This window comes from Theropithecus gelada, chromosome 4 (assembly GCF_003255815.1).
Source record: "Theropithecus gelada isolate Dixy chromosome 4, Tgel_1.0, whole genome shotgun sequence".
In the NCBI taxonomy this organism is placed as follows: domain Eukaryota; kingdom Metazoa; phylum Chordata; class Mammalia; order Primates; family Cercopithecidae; genus Theropithecus; species Theropithecus gelada.
The window spans coordinates 33,695,351-33,704,056 of record NC_037671.1 but is presented as its reverse complement, the minus strand read 5'-3'; positions in this window follow the sequence as shown (position 1 = coordinate 33,704,056).

Genomic DNA, 8,706 nt, shown 5'->3' with positions numbered 1-8,706 from the left:
GGCCTCATAAAATGAATTAGAGAGGATTCCCTCTTTTTCTATTGATTGGAATAGTTTCAGAAGGAACAGTACCAGCTCCTCTTTGTACCTCTGGTAGAATTTGGCTTGTGAATCCATCTGGTCCTGGACTTTTTTTGGTTGGTAGGCTATTAATTATTGCCTCAATTTCAGAGCCTGTTATTGGTCTATTCAGAGATCAACTTCTTGCTGGTTTAGTCTTGGGAGGGTGTAAGTGTCCAGGAATTTATCCATTTCTTCTAGATTTTCTACTTTATTTGCGTAGAGGTGTTTATAGTATTCTCTGATGGTAGTCTGTATTTCTGTGGGATCGGTGGTGATATTCCCTTTATCATTTTTTATTGCATCTGTTTGATTCTTCTCTGTTTTCTTCTTTATTAGTCTTGCTAGCAGTCTATTTTGTTGATCTTTTCAAAAAACTAGCTCCTGGAATCATTGATTTTTTGATGGGATTTTGTGTCTCTATCCCCTTCAGTTCTGCTCTGATCTTAGTTACTATTTCTTGCCTTCTGCTAGCTTTTGAATGTGTTTGCTCTTGCTTCTCTAGTTCTTTTAATTGTGATGTTAGGGTGTCAATTTTAGATCTTTCCTGCTTTTTCTTGTGGGCATTTAGTGCTATAAATTTCCCTCTACACACTGTTTTAAATGTGTCCCAGAGATTCTGATACATTGTGTCTTTGTTCTCATTGGTTTCAAAGAACATCTTTATTTCTGCTTTCTTTTCGTTATGTACCCAGCAGTCATTCAGGAGCAAGTTTTTCTGTTTCCATGTAGTTGTGCAGTTTTTAGTGAGTTTCTGAATCCTGAGTTCTAATTTGATTACACTGTGGTCTGAGAGAGTTTATTGTGATTTCTGGTATTTTACATTTGCTGAGGAGTGTTTTACTTCCAATTATGTGGTCAATTTTAGAATAAGTGAGATGTGGTGCTGAGAAGAATGTATATTCCGTTGATTCCGGGTGAAGAGTTCTGTAGATGTCTATTAGGTCCGTTTGGTGCAGAGCCGAGTTCAAGTTCTGGATATCCTTTTTCCCTTCTGTCTTGTTGACCTGTCTAATATTGACAGTGGGGTGTTAAAGCCTCGCATTATTATTGTGTGGGAGTCTAAGTCTCTTTGTAAGTCTCCAAGGACTTGCTTTATGAATCTGGGTGCTTGTGTATTGGGTGTATATATATTTAAGATAGTTAGCTCTTCTTGTTGAATTGATTTCTTTACCATTATGTAATGGCCTTCTTTGTCTCTTTTGATCTTTGTTGGTTTAAAGTCTGTTTTATCAGAGACTAAGATTGAAACCCCCACTTCTTTTTTTTTCTTTTTCTTTTCTTTTTTTTTTTTTTTTTGTGCTTTCCATTTGCTTGATAGATCTTCCTCCATCCCTTTATTTTGAGCCTATGTGTGTCTCTGCACGTGAGATGGGTCTCCTGAATACAGCAAACTGATGGATCTTGACTCTTTATCTAATTTGCCAGTCTGTGTCTTTTAATTGGGGCATTTTGCCCATTTACATTTAAGGTTAATATTGCTATGTGTAAATTTGATCCTGTCATTATGATGTTAACTGGTTATTTTGCACATTAATTCATGCAGTTTCTTTATAGCATCGATGGTCTTTACAATTTGGCATATTTTTGCAGTGGCTGATACCAGTTGTTCCTTTCCATGTTTAGTGGTTCCTTTAGCAGCTCTTGTAAAGCAGGCCTGATGGTGACAAAATCTCTCAGCATTTGCTTGTCTGTAAAGGCTTCAATTTCTCCCTCACTTAGGAAGCTTAGTTTGGCTGGATATAAAATTCTGGATTGAAAATGCTTTTCTTTAAGAATGTTGAATATTGGCCACCACTCTCCTCTGGCTTGTAGAGTTTCTGCCGAGAGATCTGCTGTTAGTCTGATGGGCTTCCCTTTGTGGGTAACCTTACCTTTCTCTCTGGCTGCCCTTAATATTTTTTCCTTCATTTCAACCTTGGTGAATCTGACAATTATGTGTCTTGGGGTTGCTCTTCTCGTGGATTATCTTTGTGGTGTTCTCTGTATTTCCTGAGTTTGAATGTTGGCCTGCTTTGCTAGGTTGGGGAAGTTCTCCTGGATAATATCCTGAAGAGTGTTTTCTACTTGGTTCCATTTTCCCCATCACTTTCAGGTACAACAAACAAACGTAGATTTGGTCTTGTCACATAGTCCCGTATTTCTTGGAGGCTTTTTTCATTTCTTTTTACTCTTTTTTCTCTAATCTTGTCTTCTCACTTTATTTCATTAATTTGATCTTCAATCACTGATATCCTTTCTTACACTTGATTGAATTGGCTATTGAAGCTTATGCATGCATCACGAAGTTCTCACGCTGTGGTTTTCAGCTCCGTCAGGTCATTTAAAGTCTTCTCTACACTGTTTATTCTAGTTAGCCATTCATCTAGCCTTTTTTCATATTGTTAGCTTCCTTGCGATGGGTTAGAATGTGCTCCTTTAGCTCAGAGAAGTTTGTTATTTCTGACCTTCCGAAGCCTACTTCTGTCAACTCATTGAAGTCATTCTCTGTCCAGTTTTGTTCCATTGCTGGCGAGGAGCTGCAATCCTTTGGAGGAGAAGAGGCATTCTGGTTTTTGGAATTTTCAGCTTTTCTGCTCTGGTTTCTCTCCATCTTTGTGGTTTTATCTACCTTTGGTCTTTGATGTTGGAACCTACAGGTGGGGTTTTGGTGTGGATGTCCTTTTTGTTGATGTTGATGTTATTTCTTTCTGTTAGTTTTCCCTCTAACAGTCAGGCCCCTCAGCTACAGGTCTGTTGGAGTTTGCTGGAGGTCCACTCCAGACCCTGTTTGCCTGGGTGTCACCAGCAGAGGCTGCAGAACAGCAAATATTGTTGACTGATCCTTCCTCTGGAAGCTTTATCCCAGAGAGGCACCCAACTGTATGAGGTGTCTGTCGACTCCTGTTGGGAAGCATCTCCCAGTGAGGCTGATTGGAGGTCAGTGACCCACTTAAGGAGGCAGTCTGTCCATTCTCAGAGCTTGAATGCCATGCTGGAAGAACCACTGCTCTCTTCAGAGCTGTCAGACAGTTTAAGTCTACAGAAGTTGTCTGCTGCCTTTTGTTCAGCTATGCCCTGCTCACAGAGGTGGAGCCTATAGAGGCAGTAGGCCTTGCTGAGCTGTAGTAGGCTCTGCCCAGTTCAAGCTTCCCAGCTGCTTTGTTTACCTACTCAAGTCTCAGCAATGGTGGATGCCCTTCGCCTGCCAGGCTGCAGCCTCACAGGTCGATCTCAGACTGCTGCACTAGCAGTGAGCAAGACTCTGTGGATGTGGGACCTGCCAAGCCAGGCACAGGAGGGAATCTCCTGGTCTGACGTTTGCTAAGACCGTGGGAAAAGCACAATATTTGGGCAGGAGTGTACCCTTTTTTATCCAGGTACAGACTGTCACAGCTTCTCTTGGCTAGGAAAGGGAAATCCCCTGACCTCTTGTGCTTCCCGGGTGAGACAATGCCCCCCTCCGCTTCAGCTTGCCCTCCATGGGCTGCACCCACTGTCCAACCAGTCCGAATGAGATGAACCAAGTACCTCAGTTGGTAATGCAGAAATCACCCATCTTCTGTGTCGATCTCCCTGGGAACTGCAGACCGGAGCTCTTCCTATTCAGCCATCTTGGAAGTGACCCTGGGTATTGATCCTTTTTATGCTCTCACTTTATCTGCAACCTGTACCTGCTACACTCTATTTGGCTCATATCTTCGATCCGCCTTTCTTTCACCCTGTCACCTGGGCAAAGACTCTCTTCCCAACCTTTAATCATGTAACTGCTTGGCTAGGAGGGATAGATTTACTCCCAGTGGGGTCCCTCAATAATGGTACACATTGGACTAAGGTGCCAGATAACCCTACATATCACTCCACTATCCTTCCACTGTGTGTAAGTTATAAAGGCTATAACCCTTACTATGTACTTGCCCAAACACAATTGTGGCTACATCCTGCCCCGAGTAGAGAGCAATTATGCACCCACAGTTGATGAAAGGTTGGTCTTATGACCAGAAGAGTAAACAAGCTATTTAGATAAACTACTCTACATTCCTTTGTATCCATGTCCCAAGAAATTAACTCAAGGTAAGGATTATGCTGTCTACAAGAAATGTGTTTTAGGCCGGGCACGGTGGCTCACGCCTGTAATCCCAACACTCTGGGAGGCTGAGGCAGGTGGATCACAAGGTCAGGAGATCGAAACCACGGTGAAACCCCGTCTCTACTAAAAACACAAAAAAAATTAGCAGGGCGCGGTGGCGGGCACTTGTAGTCCCAGCTACTCAGGAGGCTGAGGCAGGAGAATGGCATGATCCCGGGAGGCAGAGCTTGCAGTGAGCCGAGATCGCGCCACTGCACTCCAGCCTGGGGAACAGAGCAAGACTCCATCTCAAAAAAAAAAACAAATAAAAAAACAAACAAACAAACAAACAAAAAGAAATGTGTTTTACCTGCAAAGATTTATATACACTGAAAGTAAAGGGATAGAAAAAGATATTTGATGCAATAAAAAAGAGTAGCAGTAGGTATACTTATATCAGATAAAACAGACTTTAAGGCAAAAACAGTAAAATAGGACAAAGAAGGTCATTACATAATGATAAAGGGATCAATCTAGGAAGAGAATATAACAATTACATATATATACACACACACCCATTGGAGTATCTAGATTTATAAAACAAATATTACTAGATCTAAAAAGAGAGATAAATTCCAATAAAATATTAGTGGGGGACTTCAACACCCCACTCTCAGCAGTAGTCAGATCATCTAGATGGAAAATCAACAAAGAAATATTAGACATAAAATGATCTTTAGACCAAATGGACCTAACAGACATTTACAGGATATTTTATCCAGCGACTGTAGAATACACAATCTTCTCATCAGCACATGAACATTCTCCAGGATAGACCATACGTTAGGCCACAGAACAAGCCTCAACGAATTTTTAAAAATTGAAATTATATCTCCTCATACCACAATGGAATAAAACTAGAAATCAATACCAAGAGAAACTTTGAAAACTATACAAATACATGGAAATTAAACAATGTGCTCCTGAATGACCACTGGGTAAATAAAGAAATTAAGAGGGAGGCCAGTGTGGTGGCTCACACCTGTAATCCCAGCACTTTGGGAGGCAGAGGCAAGTGGATCATGAAGTCAGGAGTTGACCAGCCTGGCCAATAGGGTGAAACCCCTGTCTCTACTAAAAAATACAAAAATTAGCTGGGTATGGTGGTGCACACCTGTAGTCCCAGCTGATCAGGAGGCTGAGGCAGGAGAATCACTTGAACTCGGAGGGTGGAGGTTGCAGTGAGCCAAGATTGTGCCACTGCACTCCAGCCTGGGTGACAGAGTGAGAGAGTGAGACTTTGCCTCAAACAAACAAACAAACAAACAAAAAGAAAGAAATTAAGAGGGAAATAAAAAATTTCTTGAAACAAATAAAAATGGAAATATAACTTACCCAAACCTGTGGAATACAGCAAAAGCATGCTAAAAGGGAAGTTTATAGCAATAAACACCTACATCAAAAAAGTAGAAAAATTTCAAATAGATAATCTAACAATGCACTTCAACAAAATAGAACAGCAAGAACACACAAAACACCAAATCAGCAGAAGCAAAACAATAAAGATTAGAGCAGGACAAAATACAATATTGATGTTAAAAAATACAAAAGCATCAATGAAAGAAAAAGTTGAGAAGATAAACAAATTGATAAACTACTAACTAGGCTATGGGGGTCTGACCTGCAGACCCTGACCCAGTGATGGAAGAGAGGTGTATACTGACACAGATATCTTGCTTGTCAGTTCGGCTGAGGGTCCAGGCCCCACACAGACACCAAGGAATGTGCTGTAAAGAGTTGCAGCCACTGGCCCTGATCAGTCAGCAAAGCTGGCATTTATTCAATAAAGATTAAATGACAAAGGTCTTGAGTAAACACCACTAGAGGGTAATTGCCCTGCTAATTTTTTGTGTGTTTTTAGTAGAGACGGGGTTTCACCGTGGTCTCGATCTCCTGACCTTATGATCCACCTGCCTCAGCCTCCCAGAGTGCTGGGATTACAGGCGTGAGCCACCGTGCCCGGCCTAAAACACATTTCTTGTAGACAGCATATAGTTGGATCATATTTTTTCACCCATTCATCCAGTCTTTCTTTTCTTTCTTCGTGTCTCTCTCTCTCTTTCTTTCTTTCTGTTTCTTTCTTTTTCTTTCTTCCTTCTTTCCTTCCTTCCTTCCTTCCTTCCTCCCTCCCTCCCTGCCTCCCTCCCTTCCTTCCTTCTTCTTTTCTTTTTTTTTCTTTTCTTTTCTTTTGTTGACGGAGTCTCACTCTGTCACCAGGCTGGAGTGCAGTCACATGATCTCAGCTCACTACAACCTCCGCCTCCCAGGTTCAAGTGATTCTCCTGCCTCAACCTCCCAAGTAGCTGGGATGATAGATATGTGCCACCACACCCAGCTAGTTTTTGTATTTTTTACTAGAGGCGGGGTTTCACCATGTTGGCCAGGATGGTCTTGATCTCTTGACCTTGTGATCAACTGCCTCAACCTCCCAAAGTGCTGGGATTTTCTTTCCTTCTTTCTTCTTTCTTTCTTTCTTTCTTTCTTTCTTTCTTTCTTTCTTTCTTTCTTTCTTTCTTTCCTTCCTTCCTTCCTTCCTTCCTTCCTTCCTTCCTTCCTTCCTTCCTTCCTTCCTTCCTTCCTTCCTTCCTTCTTTCCTTCTCTTCCCTCCCCTTCCTTTCTTTCGTTCCTTTTTTTGACCCAGTTTCACTCTGTCACCCAGGCTGGAGTGCACTGGCATGATCTTGGCTCCCTGCAACCTCCACCTTCCAAGTTCAAGTAATTCTTATCCCTCAGCCTCCTAAGTAGCTGGGATTACAGATCCATACCACCACACCTGGCTAATTTTTTTTTTTTTTTTTTTTTTTGTATTTTTAGTAGAGACAAGGTTTCGCTATGTTGGCTAGGCTGGTCTCAAACTCCTCACCTCAAGTGATCCCCCCTACCTTGGCCTTCCAAAGTGCTGAGATTACAGGCATGAGCCACTGCATCTGGCCCAGTCTGGACCTTTTAAGTAGAGAACTTAAAAATTTCATTTACATTCAAAGTAATTATTGATACATGAGGTTTTGTTTCTATCATATTGTTAATTGTTTCTTCATTGTTTTGTATATTGTTTGTTCTTTTTTTCTCTTATCGTTTTTCATCATACTTTTTCAGTAGTGACACCATTTGCATGGTTTCTCATTCTCATTTTTGTGTTTGCTGAAGAGTGAGTTCTATATTTTCATGTGTTCTTCATGATGGTAAATGTCATCTATTTATTTCCAAGTTTAGAAGTCTCTTGTGCATTTCTTGTAGGGTCAGTCTAATAAATAATGAATTTCCTCAACTTTTTCTTCTCAGGGAAAGACTTTATTTCTCACTCATTTATGAAGGATCATTTTCTGGGCATAGTACCTTACTGGCAGTTTTATCCTGTCAGCACTTTGAATATAACATACCATTTTTCTTTCATCCTGTAAGATTTCTACTGGAAAATCTACTGTTAGTCTGATAGGGGTAATTTTATAAATGACTGAATATTTTTCTCTTGCTGTTTTTAGAATTCTCTCTTTGTCTTTGACTTCAGAGAGTTTGAATAGAATGTGTTGGAAAGAAGACTTTTTTGCATAATATCTGGTTTGGTATTTTTTGAGTATATCTGGATGCCTAAATCTCTTGCTAGACATGAGAAATGTTCACCTATTATTTTGTTAAATAGGTTTCCTAACCATTTTGTTCTTTATTTGCCTCTAGGACACTGATACTTCAAATATTTGATCACTATATGGTGTTCCATATGTCATGAAGGCTTTGCCCTTTTTAAAAAATTTCTATTATTTATTTCTTTTGTAAAGACAGGGTCTCTCTCTGTCACCCAGGCTGGAGTGCAGTGGTGCAATTTCAGCTCACTGCATCCTCTGCCTCCTGGGCTCAAGAGATCCTCCCACCTCAGCCTTCTGAGTAACTGGAACGACAGGTGCACACCACGGTGCCTGGCCAGTTTTTGTATTTTTTGTAGAGATGAGGTCTCATTGCGTTGCCCAGGCTGGTCTCAAAGTCCAGGCTGAAGTGGTTCACCTGCCTCAGCCTCCCAAAGTGCTGGGATTACAGGTGTGAGTCACTGCACCCTGGCCTGCTTTGCTCATTGTTAAAAGTCTTTTTTTCATTATTTTTGTCTGACTGGGTTATTTAAAAAGAAATTTCTTCAAGTTCTGAGGTTCTTCCTCTTCTTGATCTAGTTGATTGTTAAGGCTTTCAAATGCATTTTGTATTTAATTCAAGGACTTCTTCAGTTTCAGGATTTCTCTTTGGTTCTTTTTCATGTTATCTATCTCTTTGGTAAATTTCTCATTTAAATCTTCAATTGCTTTTCTGATTTATTTATTTTGTTTCTTGGAGTTCTCTTGTGTCTCACTGAGCTTTGTTATGTCACAATTTTGAATTCTTTCTGGGATTTTGTGAATTTTTTTTAATTGTACTCTGCTTCTGGAGAATTATTGTGTTTCGTTGAAGGTGTCATATTTCCTTGCTTTTTCATGCTTCCCGTGTCCTTACGTTTATATTTGTACATCTCATGTAATAGTCACTTTTTCCAATTTTTTGAGTTTGTTTTCACT